Here is a 20,435-nt window from a genome sequence, read left to right as displayed (position 1 = left end):
AAAACCATTAACTGAGATTCTACCAGAACTATTACTAAACAAGAGAACTAAGAAAGATTTTTTTAAAAGGAATGATGGACATATGTGTGTGCAAAGGAGGTCTATCTACACATTTACCACCATTCTTTTTCTATCTGTAACCTTTGCATTATGTTAATATGACATTACTTCTTTCGTTATGTTTCAAAGAATTCCTCGGTTGATAAAAGAATGCTGCTTCTTGAACAAAACAGAAGAAATGCTCCTAACCGCTTTCGAGTCAGTGTCCCAAAGTAACTCCCAAGGCCATGAGTCATCCTTGTCCCTTTTTTGGAAGTTTGCTTTTCTGCAACCTGCATACACTTGAAAGGAAACATGCAAATAAAAAGTATACAACCTGTGTAGTTAATTGGTTTGGAATAAACTATCATGTCATGTTTTTGTTAGAAGACAAAGCGAACATGAAGTTTATTTTTATAAGAAAACATGCTTCATATTTACGCTATGTTTCTTCTCAAAATCTGTACACAAATATATATTCAAATATTAACGGCTTCTAGGTGATCTGGAAAACCCCTGCGCGTTGAGAAGGAACAAATGAGAGAGCTACCAACAACACCGGATGTTTATGATGATCTCCTGTGAATGTTTAGTAGTCTTTGTGATCCATCTACGACCCTTACTTCAAAGCCACTATAAGCTTGATCACTACTGCTCTCTCCCCCGCTTTCCAACTCGACTTTCGCCTGTGCTTCTTAGTCCTTGTAACTCCACTGTCACTAAAACTCCCATTCAAAAGAGGATCATCGATCCCGCGAATCACTCTCCGACTAGATGATGATGATGATGACATGCAAGTGCAACTGTCATCTTACCTTCTCTTGTCCTTATCGTGTTTCTTTATGTTTTGCGACATCTTGTGCAGTTTCTCATTGAACTTTGTTTGTTATGCTCTTCTCCATAGGCTCTACTGCTTGAGTCACTGTGAACCTCACGTCTTTCACAATCTAACAAGATATATATAAAAATACATAGAGCCTCTTTTCTGATCATCAGATAAAAAAAATCAATTTTTATTGAATTTACAAGCAAGGATACTCACGTATTCACCTCCACCAACGAACACATCTCTCATGCTTTCTTTGATGGTCATACCACTTTTTGATATCAACGTCAGGATGTGGCAGGCGGGACCTTTGTTCGTCTCTCACTGTCTCTAATCTCATCTGGATCAATAGGACAGTCGACCGATACATAGTCACCGAGAACTGAAACAGATCCAGTAAAGCGATCTCCCAGTTGACCGTACGGTTTTTGCCGGAATACATACAGGTGAACAACCGAAGCAATTCCATCTGCACTGGACCAACACAAACTTTTGATTCATTCATTTTGACAAATAAAAATAAAAGACTTGCACATACTGTTGTAAATTGGAAATGACGAAAAAATATTTGTTTGGTTACAAAAGGACATGTAGGTACCTCATGCAAATGATGAAATCTTGAACACTAGTCTTCAGCTGCAAGGTATGTGCAATGGAACTTGAACAAACCGAGGGAAGAGAGAAGAGCAATGGCAACACCTTGCCACCAAGTCAAGAACACGATTGACTTGAATGTTAGAACTTGGCAAGGGCTTTATGTGGGAAAGCTCATCTTTTGTTGCACCATAGAACTGAACCAGACAGTATAATGCCCATGGACTGGCTAAAATTTAGAACAACCGCCAAGTAAGGGTACTACAAAAAATCACATGAAAAACGTGAGATGCCCGTATCATATTGTTCATGAAAGATGAAACATATTTGTTCATTGCTATGACGTACCCACAATTCCATTTAAACTCTCTTCACAGTACACACCGAAGGCTTCAAGAATGAGGGCAGTGAGGGCAGTAAGAGACTTTATAATCATCTGCAAAAGGAAGAAATAGTATTAAGTTGGAGCTCAAAGAGACAAAGACATGTAGGAGGATGGGGGAAACCATAACATATTGAACGATACCAAACTTAACAAGTGATAGAACCAGTGACTGAGCCTCCAGGGGTTTAAGAAAAGATCATAGGAAAAGGATGTTTAATAGTTCCCTTATCATCATTGTGATGATCTACTAGGAGGGGAGTGTTAAAGCTCTTGCGGCCTTGGCGTTGCATAAACTCAATGGTCCTATCTCCCCACCTGGTAAAAAAAAGAGAAGTGTTTGGAATGACAAAAAAAAAAGGGATAAAAGAAGAAAGGAAAGGAGGAGTGAGAGTAATAATACCTAAGCAGGCAACGAGGTAGCGACCAAAACAGTACATGGCAAAGGATTCATAGCAGTCACCGTAGAATGCCACAATCAACGCTGATGGATGGGTTCACAAGTGATGCAAACTGTTGTTATATCGATAGATTAGATTAGATTAGCTTTGGCTTAGTAAGAAGACAAAAAAAAAGTAAAAAGACATATTTCCCTCACAGACTCAATTGAATAGCAAGGGCGATGAGATGACTCCGATCAAAACATTTGCTCCTGAAAACAAACAAAAAACAAATGAAAAGAAAAGATGATATAACAAAAAAAGGAAAGAGAAGAAGTGTCAAACCTCAGGGCTTTGTGTAAGTAGAGAGGTGATCGAAGACAAGATACATGGAAAGGGAGAGGGTGAGGATCAAAAAAAGCACCAGCCATCAAGCTTGCCCAAGCGGGAGCCGAGTAAGTTGATGATGATGATGATATTTTAATCATCATCACTCACCCCCTAACCACAAACAAGTAGGATGAGCTGAATGAATGAATCTAATAAGAATTTAAACCCATCCATTAGAATATGACATATTTGGATCTCTGACCAAAAGGATCCGAGACGGAGACTGCTACCTAATGAGTGACGACGAAAGGGATCAGAGCTGCTTTCCCCTTTTCACCTTCTTCTTTTGTCCATGGTCCAGAAACGAAGGAAAAGCCCCCCCCCCCCCGAAACTGAAAAACGGCATGCATTTCTGGCGCTGATTACTAAAAAAAACGGCACGAAACAACCGCAGGTTGATACGACTCCACACAAAACATGCAGAGCTGCTTTGTCCTTTTGACAGGTACTAATAGAGAGCTATTCACTTCTCTTCTGGAAACTTTCAGTTTCTCATTTTTCTTACTTATGATGACTTGCCCCCCCCCCCTATCATTGAACCATTTCTCCTCGTGATTGATTGGTGCCCTCAACTTGTGATTTTTCAGGTGGCGCAGAGCTCAAACTATGTACTCAACACACACTCTGCACCAAGTTAAAATGCCTTACTGCTCGCTCAGTCTCGTTGGTGACCTCTGCTTTTGTCCCCTATTTCTTATGCTTTTTGTCAGTGATACTACTGCGCAATGTATGACATTTTTGTGGACTAAGTAAAACTTCCTTTTACATACCTTAAGGTAATAAAAAAGCTTTCTTTCTGACTTTGCAAAGGACTAAAAACCCACTTTGTTTCCTTCCTTCCTTACTCGCACAAGTCTTGAGAGTGAAATGCACTCTAATTCGTTCTGCAGCCTGATGAATGTTTTCTGCCAATCTTTAGCCATTGTAGTAGTAGAGCGCAGCTTTCCTTACCATTTTCAATTGTTCTTGGTCAAAGGAATTAAGGATGCAGAACAACAAGCTTTGTCCCTTTTCAACCTTGTATCAGAAAATGATAATATTTGTTTATTTCAAATGCAGACATAACAACACAACACATTTGTATTTTGTATATTTACAAACCAGAAAACAGAGCTCATGTCTTTTATTCCGACCCATCAATATACAAATCCAATCACAAATCAGATGCTCTTAAAATCATATATATACATGAGTATATGACACATCTTGGATACAAGCTTCACTGCTTACACTTTGACAGAGAAGATCTCACTCAGGGAACTCCAAGTTCCCGACACAGCAAGAACCACTCCCAGTCCCACTATCGCCATGTCCAGGCTCCATTGCTTCCACCCCATCTCTTCCTTGAACACCAGCAAATGAAACAAAGCAGGTAACACAAACCCTAAGATGCAGCAAGTGCTGCTCCCCACCAATGACAAAAATCTGTAAAGTTGGCACAAAGAGAGCCACCAGAGTCACTGCCAATACTAGCAGCCATCTCAGGCACGCAGAGTACATCCCACCGAGAACCGCCTCTCTACTATCTCAAACACCGGATTCATCATCAAGGGGAAGGTGAAGAAGAGGTTGATGCAGAGTCCAAGCTGAACAATAGTGCTGATAAGTCCTGCCCCAAGTTGGCGGTGATGATGTCCATTGTGTCCTCACCAAAAGCCAAGTAACCTAAGAAACCAAGGCTATGTATATGAAAGAGATGAATCCCATGCCGAGTGCCAAGACTTTGCCGAACTTGTCCTTGTCTTTCATCTCCGATTCAAGAGGCAAGACCATTCAACACCTCAAAAGAATAACGCCACGCCCATCCCATAGAAGAAGAGGGACATACCACCGAAGGCAACAACGTCAGGCCTTTGCTTGAGTATAATCATGGAATCCTCAACAATGACGACGGCCATAGCGGCAAGATCAACAAGGTCGGCGAAGATGCTGAGAGGAGCCAAGTGAGTGAGGGTCTTGATGGAGTTGAGACCAAGCTGGAAGGGGAAGCATCCCCAGATGTAGAGACTCTTAGAGGAGACTCCGAGGAATTCAGAGCCGAGGCGTGTAAACTGATGCCTGAGACTGGTGGGGAATCAGGATCGAAAAGATTAGCTAGAGTAGTGCCGATGAAGATAAGATATCCGACACAAAAGCCAGCTTGAGACAAAATAATAAAAAGGTCAACGACGAGCCTGCCGAGGGAACCGCAGACGGCAAAGCCAAGGTCACCAAAAGAGCCGATCTTGGAGAAACCACCGCCGTTGAGAGAGTCGAGCTTGCGGCGGGTATAAACGAGGAGCATCATGCAGTGATGGGTCAAAAGGGAGACGGAAAGGAGAAGGAGGACGCCCATGAGCCATCCGGTGCGCTTGAAGGCGTAAGGAAGACCAAGAACACCAGCGCCGACGACAGCAATGAAGATGTTGGCGAAGGTCTTGAACTGGCTAGAAAGAGGAGGCCCTTTGCCGAGAAGAGGCGTGTCCTCCCTAGAAGGTGGTGGCATTTTAAGGGTATAAGAGGAGGAGGAGGAGGAGCTAGAAGCTTGCTTGTCAAACCCCATCTCAATTTCAATTTCAGAAGAAGAGGGAATCGGAAACTCACTTGTTGATAGGAAGCACAAAAGCTTTCTCGCCGGGGAGGATGAATCTGAATCTGAATCTGAATCTGAATCAGAATCAATCAAAGAAGAAGAAGATAACAAAAGATGAGATGGGCGACAAAGAAGTAGAAGAAGTAGAAGAAGACAAGAGTCGTCGGAAACTAATTAATTGCGTCTAGACTTAGTTGGTGGACTCCGAACCCCGTTTATTTGAAGGGTCAAAGTGCCCCTACGACGCCGTTCAGATTTTAAATTGAGACCAACGACACCGTTTCAAACAAAAACAACTTCCAGAGCTCCCTCCCTCCCTCCTGGCGGCGGATTGTTTGTACATGTATGACTTTGACTAACTAACTAACTAACTAACTAACTAACTAACTAACTAATTTTGTCTTATGGGCAATCAATCTGACACGATGCAAATCGCTCTATGCAGTCTCTTCTTCCTACTTCTCTTGGATTTGTAGATTTGATGGTGTGTATATCTCTCTCCTTTCAACCTTCTATCCTACTACATAAGTACAAAATGATCCATGTTACAGCCATATTCTTATTTCATTGGCCCTGGCGAGCAGTGGACAGAAGAGATTTATGAGGCCATTGCATTTTTTTTAGCATGGTTCTAATAAAAGAACTTTAGAGATGTGTTTATGACTATATAAAATCAAAGATGTTGTTATATTTTTAGTCAAGAGGATGGCGAGCATATTGCAAAAACCCAATGTTTGTTCAACAAAGAACTGATCATTGGATCTGACTGAATTTTGACCTGGTAATTGCACATCCAGCTCTTCCTCCGTTTCATATTTTCTCTACCAATGCCATTTTACTTTGGGAGAGATTATGGATTTGATTTTTTTGATTTTTTCATATCTTGCTCTGTTTTCCTGAGATGACAAACTGATATTGAAGGAACTAAGTTGGTAAAGGACTGGTTACGGTTCTTGGTGGGTTATGACTGTTTGTTACCATTTCTCTAATACATAATATGCGGTTTGTTTCAGCAGGGCGGTGGGAACCAAGCCTGCTCGTTCTTGGTCAAAAAGACCCCAAGCATCCGAGATCTCTACTCCACGGCGGTGGGACACAAAACTAGGCCAAGGACAGTTTGGGACCACCTACATGTGCAGAGAGATCTCAACAGGGCGTGCAAGTCTATAACAAAACGAAAGTTGATTTCAAAGGAAGATGTGGAGACGTGCGCAGGATTCATGCCACACCTGGCTGGTTACAAAAACATTGTCACCATTAAAGGAGGATCCATTCCATTGTATGTTCACATCGTCATGGAGCTCTGTTCAGGTGGGGAACTTTTTGATAGATCTATTGATCTGACAAACAAAGCCCGAAAAAGCCTAATTGGATTTTAGATAAATTTCGTTACGGGCTCAGACTTGGATCCATTTTCTAATACTGATGGGCCCAACTTGCATCTTAGTACGGCCATCAACCATCATTCGTTTCCTGTGCTGTTACAAATAACAGCGAATCTCTTCTACTGGCCGGTTGAGGAAGAATAAAAAAAACAGAAAGATACATCACATAAAGTTGAAAATAACATGTTTTGTCTGATTTTACAACCAGCATGGTGGGTTCAGATCTTATTGATTGTTGTTTACAGAAAGACTGATGCGCAAACTATAAGTGGACCTTTTTATAACTCATCTCGTGAACCACTCTTGCTTTCATATGATGCATAAGCTTTGATAATTGAAACATACACGTCAATCCCCTTCAGATACTCAGCTCTACCCAAATACTGCAACAAAAGAAAAGAAAAGAAACCACATGCATGGGTTAGTAAATTGATAATGATAAAAGATCCACCAAAAAAGAAAAGAAAAAAGAATCAAATCAGCACGCATGACGCACCTCATTGTGGTCATGAAGCAAACTAGGGTGTTTGAAATGGGAGAGAAGCCAAACGCGGGAACGCCAGCCATCCGGAAGTAGCGAGCATCTGTTGATGCAGGGAAAATCTCAGGCTTACTAGTTTTACCTCCAGCTTCCTTGACAGCATTTTCAAGAGCCTCCACCAAGGATTTGAATCATCTGCTGCTGTAAGTAGCGGTTCCCCCGAATGCTTCTGCTTGAACTGCCCCAGACATTGTCATTTGTCACCACCACCCACATATTATTAGTTTAACGTTTTCTATATATATATATATATATAAAAGAAAGGAGAAGAAGTTACCTCAAGGACATGTTGCGTGCGGCGGGAGCCCATTCCTCCACCAAACGTCTTTCAAGTGATTCAGAATCAAAGGTGGGAGGGATACGAATGTCGAAACCAGCTTCAGCCTCAGAAGGTTGCAGATTCATCACGAAACCTTTGGGAGTGATAGAATATTAGAATAATAAAGAGTCAGAGATGAATGGATGCAGTCAATATATGTATCAAAGGGAAATGGAATGGTTACAGTTGGGGAGGGTGTGCCAGCCTTGAGGAAGGCCATGTTGACGGAGACGACATCGCCTTCAGCAGTGCCACCAGCTTTGAGAAGATCGAATTGGGAAGCTCTGAATCGACGAATACTCTCAATACTTTTGAGGAGATTCTCCATGGCAGAGTTGTCATAGAGCTTGGCACCGTGGCCAGGGGGTCCTTTAGCCTTAATCACAAGCCACCAGGGACTCCTCTCTCCATAGAATACTCTGTAACTCTTACTAGGCGATGGCAGACCTGAAAATTTAAAAAATAAAAATGTCATTTTTGCTGCATAAGATAGTTTTTTTTTTCTTTTTTTTTTTTGGCATAAGATACTAGTTAACATAAATTTTGAAAGAAAAAAAAAAAGAGTGTTATAACTTTACCTTCGTCGAGCACGATACCGACGTTCAAGGTCTTGAAGAGGTGAGATTCGGTGAACTTCTCGGCTCCATCGTGGCCGCCGATCTCCTCATCGGGGACGAAGGAGAGATAGACGGATCGGATTGGGTGAAGCCAGAAGCCTGGAGCTTGCGTATGGCCTCCAGATACTGCATCCCAACGCACTTCATGTCCTGAGAACCTCTCGCATATATGTCTCCCTCCTTGTCCATGTGAGCTTGGAGTGGGTGGTGGATCCACTTGGATTCCTCGAAGGGAACGACATCGGTGTGGGAGTTGAGTAGAAGGGCAGGTAGAGTTGGGTCGGAGCCAACCCACTTGAGGAGGATATGCGGCTTTCCCTTAACGAACTCAGTCGTCTGAGATTCGAGGGAGAGTGATTTTGGCCTGAGTGTTTATAAAGTCAACGGCTTTGTAGTAATCTGGATTTGGATGAACCGTGTCGATTCGGAGATACTCCTGAAATCTCGACACGATCTCGTCACCCACTGCTGCAGAAAGGATGCATAGATGAAGAAGAAGAACAACGAGAGCAAGGAGAAGACGACGACTCATCGTTGACAACGTTGAGGAAGATTCTTCTGCAACCCACTACCACTTGCAGCTTGCGATTGGAGAGAGATAGAGAGCAATTTTTATGGAACATTAAATTAAATTAAGACTCAGGCCACGTCAGTGTAGGACCATCACGGGCAGTTTTGTCTTGTGAATAAAAGCAAAGACAAGGGCCAAAGAAAAGAAAGAAACAAAAGCAAAACTCTACAATTGATGATATGCTGCTATCCACTCACTGGCTGGGCTCGTGCCACACGACGACCCATGAGGAGCTGGATCCAATCATGTCAATGGTTTCACTTCTCTTGTTTGATAACTGGGCCGCCGAATTAGATGGGCTTAGCAAAACGTATTGGTCCTTTTTTATTTTCTCTATAAGAAAAGAAATGGTCTGAAAGGGAACTATCAAAGTCAAAACATGTCAGAGCAATCTTTTGTCGCTATCATCCCCACAAGTCTTGAAAGGGGAGCCCTTATGATCAAAAAGCAACCCCTCAAAACCCTCTCAAACGCATCGCTTTTGTCTGCCACTTTGTGACTCTGAGTCTCCCAAATAAACCACACCACACTGGTTTTCATGGATTCTGGCTTCAGCATTTCTCATTGCCCTTCTTCATTCTTCTCTGCTGCCTCTTTCAAGCCACTGCCGAGATGGTAGCTGGAAGATAGCCACCGCCACGCTCTCCAGAGACAAGGACGGCTCCTCCTCTGTCACCACTGGTTCTTCTTCTCTTTCTCTCTCTCCTATCTATATTTTTTTCTTCTTTCCTCTGGACTAACTAATTGTGGTGATAGGAGGCGCTTGTGGGTATGGAGATCTGAGGCAGAGCAGCTATGGCGGGTACAGCGCAGGCCTGAGCGGGAAGCTGTTCAACAGGGGAAGCAGCTGCGGAGCTTGCCTGGAAGTGCGATGCGTGAACCACATAAGGTGGTGCCTTCAAGGCAGCCCCTCGGTGGTGGTCACAGCCACAGATTTCTGTCCTCCCAATTCAGGCCTTTCATCCGATTACGGAGGTTGGTGCAACTTCCCAAAGGAGCATTTGGAACTATCTCATGCGGCCTCACAGGGATTGCAGAAACCAGAGCCGAGATAATACCTGTGCAGTATAGGAGAGTCAAGTGTGGGCGGAGAGGCGGGTTGAGATTCAGCTTGAACGGGAGCTCCACTTCTTTCAGGTCTTGATAAGCAATGTAGGACTCGATGGGGAAGTGGTGGGAGTGAAAGTGAAGGGGCATACAACGGCTTGGATTCCTATGGCCCGAAACTGGGGTCAGAACTGGCACTCCTCGCTCGATCTCATCGGACAGTCTCTCTCTTTCGAAGTTACTCTCATCGGCGGCAAAACCATTGCCTCTTACGACGTGGCTCCCCCTTATTGGCGCTTTGGAATGACCTACCAAGGAAAGCAGTTCCTTTCGTGACTACCTCTCCTCTTTTCCTTTTCTTTATATAAAGTTACTAGGGTCGGTCCGCCCTACGGGCGGGATATACTTTACTTGGGATCTAGATTATTATTTTAATATGATTTTGTGGTTTATATTTTAAGTTTTCATCTGCAAAAAATGTGTATGATAATAATTTTTGTTTTTTTTTGTAAAATTTTAAGTGAAGAAAAATTATATGTGATAAGATATATCTTGCTTTTTTATAGTAGTTATTTATATACTAAAGAATGGTCTTTATTTTGTTTCTTTTTACAAAAAAATCGATCTCATATTCGGTGCCTTATTTGTGGCTTGTAATATTTTAGGTTCGGAAAAAATTGGATTATGTATAATTTGTATATGTTATAAAAGTAATTATTTTATGTTGGACATGATATTAGAGTAGATGTGGTGACTATTTGAAGTTGCATTTCTTTGTAAAAATAAAATGTTATATTAAGTGCGAAGAAAGTAATGTGGAGAAGGTAAAACAATGTTAATCAAAATAAGAAAACAATGAAACTGTAAAGTGTGTAAACTGAGTAGTTGCTGATGATTTTTGTATTCCTTTTACACTGTTCACATGTAAGTAAACTATAGAAAAACAATAATACATTTTATATTTATTTCAAATTAATTTTAATATATATTTAAATTATTAAAATGGTAAGATAATATGATATTTATACACATTATATTTGTTATCGAATTTATCTTCTTCCTATAATGTTGATTTTAATATATATTTACTTATTTAAAAAAGTATTGATTATATGATATCTATATACATTCTATTTGTTATCAAATTTTTTTCTTCCTATGATGTTGAAAATATTATATATATATATATATATATATATATATATATATTATAACCCGATTTATAAATTTATTTTTTATAAAATCGTGTTAAAATTTATTCATGATTTTAAATTTTTTTTGTAATCAGTTGACAAAAAGTATTTTGTACCATTGAATATAAATTATCAGATATATTAGTATACCACAGTTTATTTTTTTCTATCGTTAGAAAATCCTTTGAAATTTTTATTTATGATTTTAAATTGGACAATTAGTTTTGGTTCAAAACGTACTAATGGTTAAAAGCTTATTTTATAAAATATGTATGATGTAGTTGCTAAAATATTTGGTTTAGTTGTTAATAAAATAAGTTTAACTTCTATCTTCATAAAATTGTGTTAAAAAGTTTATTCATGATTTTAGAAATTATTGTTATTCTGTATTCAATTGACAAAAAGTACTTTGTGGTCAAACCGTTGAATAAATATTTATGAAATATTTATAAAACTGTGTTAAAATATTTGGTTCAGATGTTAGTTAAACAAAAAGTTATGGAAGATTTTATAATTTTTCAAATAATTCGCTGACATAACGGGTTTCCTTCACCTATTAGAAATAGTTGTACTCATTGTTCAAAGTTTGAAACGAATATTCAATTTCAAACATATTACACTACATTCAGAAAAAGTTTCAAACCCACATTGTGCTAACTTATTGATCAAAGATGATCACATCACAATAATAACAGAGAACAGAAAATCACTTGCACCAAAAGTCTTAAATAAACACATATTGTAACTCAAGCTGAATTAAAAACATAAACGAACCAAGATACACTCAGAAATCTCACGTAGAGCCCACATACGTGTTTCTAGTGTTACTTTCAGTTCCTGTAATTTTACAGAAACATATTGCATTGTGCACGGTCATCTTCTTTTCGGATAAAGAATTTCCACACTTTGCTCTATGAGCAATTAACTACCTTGGTTTTTGTGGAAGAGCATAGCTTGGTCTTTCTGTTTCTTTTCTTCTCTTTCAGCAAGAGAAGTTTCTGAAGGCTTCTTCTCCTTGAATCTCATTGTCAAGCATCGTTCTGATCATAAGAAGTTAAATCCATCTGCGAAAACAAAAACATTCACAATCAGTTATTATAAACATTTAAAACACTGCAAAACTTGAGTCTTTTATCTATAAAGAGTCTTTGTGCATATAGGACAGACATGAGAGAGAACAAATATATCTCTTTTTTTGGGCAACTGAACAAATATATCTCTATAGGTTCTAAAATCTATATAAACATGTGTAAGTATTGACGCCATGTGTATATAACCTCTATTGTCTTCTTTTAGTAATAAAAATAGTTTTTTTAAAAAGGTTGGCTAGTTAAGTAGTAGCTGTTATTTTCACATATCATTAAAATTAGGAGAAATCTAATTGTTGAAATATGGGAAAAAAGCATTGATCTGTTTTGAAAAAAAAAAAAATATATATATATATATATGAAAAATACAATTTAAAGAGTTCTTTTCTAGATTCTTTAGGCAGGTACAATAAATTGGAATAAAGAAATACTAAAAGTAACGTTCAAATGTTTGTTGCAAGCTATTTTCTAGATTCTTGCAAGCTATTGTTTATATCAAGAAGAAAACTACATAGACTCTTCTTACGGTTTGTCATATTGTAGATCATGTTCAAAGGTTTGTTTATACTGACCTGCTTAAGTGTCGCGAATTTCTCGCTCCGTCTCCTTTCACTCTGATTCGACAATCCTGGATCTTGCTCTTTCTTCTCCAGCTGATCTCTCACCGTCACCACCTCCTGAACCTGTCGACGACTAATCTGACACATAGGAACACAACAAATATAAATGCATCAGCTAACAGAGATGAATGGAATGAATGAAAAAAAGAGGAGGTTTAAGCAATCAATACCTGAGAATTTGTCTATGTTTTGGATATCCATTTGAAAGTAGGGATGGTGGCTGACGATCTTCAAGCTTCCATGGTTAAACATAATAAAGAAGTAATATACATGATATAAAACTTAAAAAGAAGAATCTGAAAATAATATTACCTCAAGTTTCGATGTGAAACTGTCCCATCTAACACTCTGGGATATTTCTATTAGTTCATTCCATGCTGATTCCTAAACCAAATTTCATTTGTAGTTTTTATTATCTGAGCTCGTTGATTAATATTCAATGTAACTAAAAGGTTTTAGTGTATACATACTATACCTGAGAGGTGTTTTGAAGCCATTATAGATGTCTCCATTGCCATCAATGTAGATACCGATCATCATCTCCCAAAGTTCTGCCATCGATTTCATCACTTCCTTTAGCTTATCCTTCGTGATGAACCCTGTTTCACAGAAACAACATATACAAATATCAGCTAATCCATCTTATCATCAGTTAGATTGACGGTCACGTTCTCACAGAAGCGGGCATCATGGTCGACTGTAAATGAAACAGAACAAAGATTTCAACAAATCGGAAAAAGAATTTGCGGTTCATACGATTGAACATATAACTATTGAACAACTCTAATCTCAAGACAAAGAAGATGGGTGAGAATGCAAACCGGAAAATTTTCTCAGACAGTAAAAACACACAACATAACAACAGCGACTTCTCAAAATAATAATCGGTCGGGGTGGAATCAAAAAAGAGATTAATACAAACAGACACTGATAATTCTATAATGGATTCGAGCAGGCTCATAGTGGTGGAACATTCAATCAGTTAAACTAAAAAAAAGGGGTTTTAATACAAAACCTGAGAATCAACCAAAAGCATGTCGACGCCCATGAGCTCTCCACCACGGCGGACTTTTTCGCCTCCCAGAAGCGGAGCAAGCACACTTCGACGGTGGAGGAGGATCGGCCGGCCTGGAGATTGGAGAGGAGAACCAAAGCGTTAGCCATATCTTAGGGTTTTTTTTTTGTAAGAGTAACTAAAAGGATGAGAATGACCACGCTTACCTTCTTATATAGTCGTCTCCATCGCCAGACGCAATTAAATCCCGCATTGATTCTACATCGTGGTTGATCGATTGATGAGATGATCAAATCTGATGGTTCCGTTTCTCTGATATCGGGAGACGAAGGAGACGATAAGTCTACAGTGACGACCAAAGGTCCCCACTAAAGTTGTCTAAACGCAGCACATAATGTAAAGCATAACATAAAATACAATTGAATTGTACGAAAAATAATCAGATACGTCTTGATAGGATTTTAACAGGCCCAGTTACGTTTGTTTCGTAAGCCCAACTCGTATAGCAAAAGATTTAAATGAAACTCGGAGTTTTGAGTGGAGGGACACGTGTTGCACTCTCCTTAACCTATTTTATGTGCTGGCAAGAGGAAAAGGGAGTCCCCTTTTTCTTTATAATAATAGATGATTCACTTTCGGTGGTCAAAACAATGTGTGGCCTTTATATAAATGACTTTAAAGACATAGTAATCACTTCAGTTCGAAGTATAAATGACTTTACCATTGTTTTTATATATACTAGGTGATAACCCGCGCCTTTACGCGGAATGAATAGATTTTAAGAGATGATCAAATTGAATCAAATAGACATTATACATGTAAAATCATAAAAACAAATTACACTGTAGGTTTTAAACTTGTGTATTCGTTTTTGAAAGTTTACTTGGAACATATATCGTGGAAGTGAATCAATAAGAGTAAGTGGATATTAATAAAAGATAAATTATGATTTAAAATAAATATAACATAGATATATAATATATAATTGTTATCATTAAAAATCATAAATAAAAGATGAAACGAAACATATGAAATAGACAAATAAAACCATGCAGAAACAAAATATAACAAAACATAATTTGATTAAAAATTGCTAAAAAGCTGTTGTCAATAGTGCCGTAAGAGAGTGTAAAAGAAAAGTTAACAAAAGCTTAGAACACCCATGTTTCAGTAAATGATCAAATTGTGAAACTAAATCTTTCTTAATAATTACATGTATTTTATCTCCATGAAAAATAAAATAAAAAAAAAACTATAGCATTAACTGAAACAACATAATAGTAGTTGAAAAAAAAAATATAAAGACTAACAACAACTAATTTTTGCATCTACGAAATCTTTCTCAATGGTCTCCTCCAGCAGCAGCCGAGTATGACTTTCAAAGTTTAATGATTTCACTTTAATCTACAACATTGATTTCTTTGACTTCAAGTGAGAGATGAAATTTGTAGCATTTTATTTTTCTAGTCTTAATTCTTGTAGGTTGTGAAACTGTAGAGTAAAGTTCACTTGATTTTATATATAGTATACCCTACAGTTAGGGTTAGTTCCACTTAATTTCAAACAAAACGAAAATTCTCTCTTAAATTTAATACTAACAATCCCTAACTTTTTATTAAAAAAATTAAAAATTTTGGAAATTCTTACAATTAAGGAAGAAACAAATAGAAAATAATATTGACTATGAGATTTGACAATATTAAAGAAGCGACAAATTTTTATTGAATCATAATTTGGTCTATCAACATTTATGTTGATTGTTTAGTCAAAAAAATTGGTGCTTGAGTTAAGGGATTCAAGAGATCTCGTCAAATATATCTTCTATTTTAGATTCTCAATATATTAAAAAACTTACAAACTTTTTTAGTAATGTATATTGTAGCTTCTTTTTTTAATATATATAAAGAAGTGGATCAATATACGGTATTTAACGTCATATATTACTATAAGTTATTAATCAGATAAATTTCATATATAATTTAATGAAATATAATATATAATGTTATTACGTATGATTTTTTCTATTTGACTTTTGTCATGGACAAAACCAAAAAGTATTAATCGATTGTTTACAAAAAAAACATAACATTGAACAATATATTATGGTCATCGCCAATGAGACTTATGCAAGTTAATTTGGTCAATCCATATTCTCAGACCATTAAACGAAATAAATTATTATGGAAACTACTTAAGTTTGTGACTTTGTTATATATGGAAAACAATATCATAACATAAATGATTGATTGAAAAACTAATCATCTATTATTATGTTTAATGATTGTAGCAATTTATCATGTGTTATAACACAATTTGGACAGATTTGATAATGGCAAAACAATGTAATTTTTCTAGTAAAGAAAGGGTTTTTAAAAGAAGTGGGTAAGAGTGAATGTGAGAATGCCACCTAGGAAATGGCATTGTGTAAATAATACATCAACTTGAAGTTATTTTCTTTTAGTGCTCCTAAAATAATATATAGGGGATAATAGTAATAACCTACACAATCCTTATTTGCAGCGTTTCTGTTATGCTCATGAGAGTTTTGCATTTACAACCACGACTGGAAGGAATGATACAAGGCAATGCAGACAAAATGTAATGATCCCGGAATCTTATATCGTCATATTCTTAGCTTCTATAACAACAATTCATTACTCTGTGTCATCACTAGCAACTAAACACACAAAACAAGAAATGACGAGTTTCTGTATGCTAGCAATCTTCCCTTCAGGTGCTCGAATGCAAGATTCAACACAAATATATAACCATCCTATTCTACTCACCCATCATTAGATCCATACACGATTGGAACACGGTGCTTAAGACTTGTGGGACTTGTGAGGAGCTGTGCTCACTACGCACAAGCTCCACCAACAACGGAAAATGTTTGGTGCACACCTCTTGAACGAATCTCTTTTCAGTCCCATCAGTGCCTTCAGCACCGAGATCACTAAAGGAGACCTCGCTGCTGCTTCTGCCTTCGATGCTGCTCCCATGGATAGAATCCAGTTTTTGGGCTGCCTGATTTCTTCCAACTCTGCACCCTCAAACAATGTGCACTTCAGGTACATCTTCAGAATTTTTATACTCACTGTAATCAGTTGAGACTCTATATTTAGCTCCAAGGACACTCCTGGACTGTATGTTAGTAGGTCTTGAAGAACGTCTAGGTAGTCCTGGTGCGTGTCATTTTCGAAATGAAGCATGGGAGGTTCAGAGAGCTCCAAGATGGAGCATGCCCTCCTCACTTTCTTCTGCAGTATCAAATCAGAATTTAGCTGGTGGGCGTGTGATGTGATTGACGAGAGTATCTCTAGTATAACTGTGACGTGAGATGCCAACAATGACTGCTGATGGATCCGGTAGAGATTGGTCACTACCTGAACCAGGAGAAAATAGTAGTGTGAGAGTTCATCTGATTCATTAATTCTGTAGCCAAGGCAAATTAACACATACACAACATTCCGTACATAGTCAATATGCTGGCATGAGACACAGCTTGGCAACTCGTTGCATAGCAGAACATTTTTGTACTTTACCTGAACAACTTGTAACTGGACGGTTATGTGACCCTTTGTCCTCGAAACAACATAAGACATGGTTTGCAGGTTGTCCTCGTCCACGTCATCTTCATTACTATAGTCCTGATCAGACGATGTTTTCCTCATCTTGAATGTCATCTATAGTTCTCAGTATCTTCATGAAACTAGACAATGTCAATGACGCAGCCTCTTTCACCGCCAAAAAATACCTCCTTCCACTCATCTTCGGAGAACCTCCCACCCAAATTTGTCTGCCAATCGAAGCAACGCACCGATACCAGCTACTGTAGGACCCTGAGCTGGACTTCTTATAAGACCAGCAAGTAAAGATACCACACTTGAAAGCTGACACCTTATCACATCGAAAACACTGACAAATAGGTCCACCAGAGGACTCTGCCGCCATAGCTGAAGTCTGAGCATCCAAGAAACCCCATTAGAATGTGAAGAAAATGTGGATGGTCCTTTAGAAAGTAGATCATTCTCTGTCCACACACTGTTAAATATAGGATGTATAACAGAACTGAAAAACGCCGATCCAGAACATTCGTGAAAACAGATGGCCATGATCCTTTAAAATATTAAAGAGCACTTCCAAGGAGCTTTTACGAATTTCTAATCTGGAATCAGAAGTTAGTTTAGACAACCCTGCCATAAAATAAAAGAATATTGATTAGAACGCAGAGAGATGTCCTTTCCTAACTTCCCAGCAAATCAATATCAACTAAACTGGATGCATTGTTTATCAACTGAACAAGTATCTGAAAGTATCATTTCAAAGTTTAAAGTTGTCCAGAATATCTGTAAGTCGTTTAGTTCAAGGTATCATTTCACAGATTAAGAATATAATAGATTACCTGTGAGCAAAGGAACCCAATATGATATGTTCTCATCTATTTCCATAAAATTTTGGGTATTTGCTGCATATTCATCTGTTACTGGAGTACTGGGACTGCTAGACCTACCCTTCTCATTCCATACAAGGCCTCCGTCTGCAAGTTTTAATGCACAAAATCGTAGAAACGCGATGGCATTCAGGCTAACATCGTTGGTAAACTTGCTGTTAGTGAAAGTTATAAGACATCTAAACACAATCAGTAAAAGTCGTTGCCTCCGTCTCTGTGATATATGAAAAAATACTCTCGGACATTTTCTCCATTGTCTCAAAAGCCAACACCACAATATTCTTCCTTTCATCAGCTGCTGCAGTTGTGAAAACCTGAAAGGAGATTGACCACTTAGTCAAACTTGTCGATCACTACTTGGCATAATATCTTGGGTTCAGAGTTTCTTCCTCCTTAACATAATAATTCTTATCTCAGAGTTTCTTGGTTAACATGAGGTCAATCATATATGTTCACTTATAGGTGGCTGCTAGATATATTAATTACCTTGAAAACACTTTTCACCCTGATTTCACATTACTGACACGGCTGAGTACCATTTGAGAAATGCACCGAACTATTAGTTCTCTAATTTCAGAAGAACTGCTTTTCTGCATAACAATGACAAATGGTCGAAGAAATTCATTCTGGAAGTTGTAATTAGCCAGCTCTTCGCGTTCCAAGAACTTCATAGAAAGCTGTCGTAGTGAGTCCATAACGAATATTGCAACAGAAAGATTCTCTGATAAGCCTACAGATACAAAAAAATCTGACAGTATGCTCCATATGCGGGACCAGACTAGCCTGATACGGTTCATGTTGTTAGTGGCTGAACAGCAAGAAAAGAGAAATGTAAATACGCAAGTTGAAATCTTATTAGTCAATCAAGGTGATAACTCTAAACCAGCAGCCAAGACAGATGTATTCAATACGTCCATTTCCCATTCAACGTGTAATAGAAAGTATCAAAAGAAGAAAATCTTACGCGATCTCAACCAATTTTGTTGAGGCTAAATACTCGAGGATCCGTGGGAGACTGCAGTTCTGACATTGGACTTTGCACAGAGCTTTGACAAATGCTACTATGGCTTCAGTCTTCAAACGCTGGCTATGTGCATACACATTATTCAACTGAAAACTCCCGATCTGGTCAAGCAAATTCAAGTTTGCAATGAAGTTATTGATTTGATCCTGCCTCACAAGAGCCGACACATTTGGTCCAATGGCACTGCTATCGTATGACCCCCCTCGAACAACAGCCATCATCACCGGATCCTGGAGGGCTCCTTTTTCTTCAAATTGGGAAACCCCAAGGCTTTCTTCTCTTCTGTCTCGGATGAAGCAAAATAAGATGCATCACTTGGAGCACCCTCACCCAGTAATTGCAAATGCTCAATTCTAGAAAGACAAGTCAGAATATGCTCCCAAGCATCTTGCAAGTAGTTACCATCTTCAATGGCAATTGATATGATAGCCTGAATAGCAGAAGAGGTAACGATGAAATTATGAAGAGGTGAATCACGCATCCTTCTCTCCATTAAGGGAAGGGAGAAGATTTTCACAAGAGAAACAGATAATATCAACTCGTGAAAAACAGGAAACTAAAACATATGATGTATTTAGGTGAGTATGCCGTAGAATACGTTTTATCTTTGTGTGTCTTCTTTGAAAGCAAGATGTTAGGAACTTTAAAACAGAGAAGAACAACTGTTTTTGATTTATGAACAACGATTTCCATAAGAAAAAACTCACTTTAACAGCATCAACATTCTTTTGTTTCATATCTCCTGCGCAATGGAGATTTGTGAACTTGGCCATGGAATTGACCAAATGCATCTCTTTGCGTTATGCATACCCATAACTGCTGTAACATGAACGACATACCGAAAGCCTCGCAAGCATTCAACTGCAGCAAGCCTGTCATCACTCTGATCAAGTGTAACGCTGAATGCGGCAAGCATTGGTCCCCAGCAGACTTCAACCATAAAACGCAATATTGCAACATCTGTGACGACATGGTAAGCTGATCTACAAGACCGGAGAAAAAAAAAACAAGTCATGAGATTGATACTTTGACTGCAAGTCCAAATCCATTCCTCCACGGTATTTTCTTTTTTTTCGAAAAGAATTTTAAATTTATTCATCTCCAAAAAAAACTTTTTACAGAGTTAACTGCAAATGTCTAAAAAGATTTACTACAAATTACTCCAAATTTAAATCTCAAAGTTTAAAACTCCTAAACTTTTATCTTCTCCCAAACCAAATTCTCATTGCTTTCTCATACTTTGCTCAATTCTTCCTCTGGAGAGAAGTGACTATGTTTCTCCACGGTATTTTTCAACCTTAATTCTTCTCACAAATAGCTTATAGTGAATACACAAGGTAAATTAAAGGGTGAATATGATTTATTTACGTTGCAGGTTTTTC

At 38.2% G+C, this 20,435-nt stretch overlaps 2 long non-coding RNA genes and 5 pseudogenes across 5 annotated transcripts; 1 reads left to right on the top strand and 6 right to left on the bottom strand.

Moving 5' to 3' along the window:
- Positions 1 to 585: 585 nt before the first annotated feature.
- Positions 586 to 2,712, bottom strand: LOC130504425 (protein LAZ1-like; annotated as a pseudogene).
- A 1,039-nt stretch (positions 2,713 to 3,751) lies between these two features.
- LOC130504426 (amino acid transporter AVT3C-like) lies at positions 3,752 to 5,208 on the bottom strand (annotated as a pseudogene).
- Positions 5,209 to 6,825: 1,617 nt separating this feature from the next.
- Positions 6,826 to 8,608, bottom strand: LOC130504421 (uncharacterized; annotated as a pseudogene).
- Positions 8,609 to 8,910: 302 nt separating this feature from the next.
- LOC130504424 (expansin-A20-like) lies at positions 8,911 to 10,030 on the top strand (annotated as a pseudogene).
- Positions 10,031 to 11,454: 1,424 nt separating this feature from the next.
- On the bottom strand, positions 11,455 to 12,916 carry LOC130504422 (uncharacterized). Of its 3 annotated transcripts, none has more exons than XR_008941253.1 (4): positions 12,877 to 12,916; positions 12,735 to 12,799; positions 12,517 to 12,642; positions 11,455 to 11,920 (listed from the first exon to the last, which is right to left on the bottom strand). It is a non-coding gene; the product is annotated as an uncharacterized LOC130504422 (long non-coding RNA). The 3 variants fall into 3 exon arrangements; XR_008941255.1 differs by having other exon boundaries at positions 12,735 to 12,792; XR_008941254.1 differs by lacking the exon at positions 12,877 to 12,916 and having other exon boundaries at positions 12,735 to 12,876.
- On the bottom strand, positions 12,915 to 13,974 carry LOC130504423 (uncharacterized). 2 transcript variants are annotated; one of them, XR_008941256.1, is made up of 4 exons: positions 13,786 to 13,974; positions 13,580 to 13,692; positions 13,040 to 13,163; positions 12,915 to 12,948 (listed from the first exon to the last, which is right to left on the bottom strand). It is a non-coding gene; the product is annotated as an uncharacterized LOC130504423 (long non-coding RNA). The 2 variants fall into 2 exon arrangements; XR_008941257.1 differs by having other exon boundaries at positions 12,917 to 12,941.
- Positions 13,975 to 16,176: 2,202 nt separating this feature from the next.
- Positions 16,177 to 20,068, bottom strand: LOC130504427 (brefeldin A-inhibited guanine nucleotide-exchange protein 1-like; annotated as a pseudogene).
- Between the last annotated feature and the right edge of the window lie 367 nt (positions 20,069 to 20,435).

Source organism: Raphanus sativus, unplaced genomic scaffold (assembly GCF_000801105.2).
Source record: "Raphanus sativus cultivar WK10039 unplaced genomic scaffold, ASM80110v3 Scaffold1565, whole genome shotgun sequence".
Classification (NCBI taxonomy): Eukaryota; Viridiplantae; Streptophyta; class Magnoliopsida; order Brassicales; family Brassicaceae; genus Raphanus; species Raphanus sativus.
The sequence above is the reverse complement of the archived record's forward strand: the minus strand, read 5'-3'. Positions and strand labels throughout refer to the sequence as shown.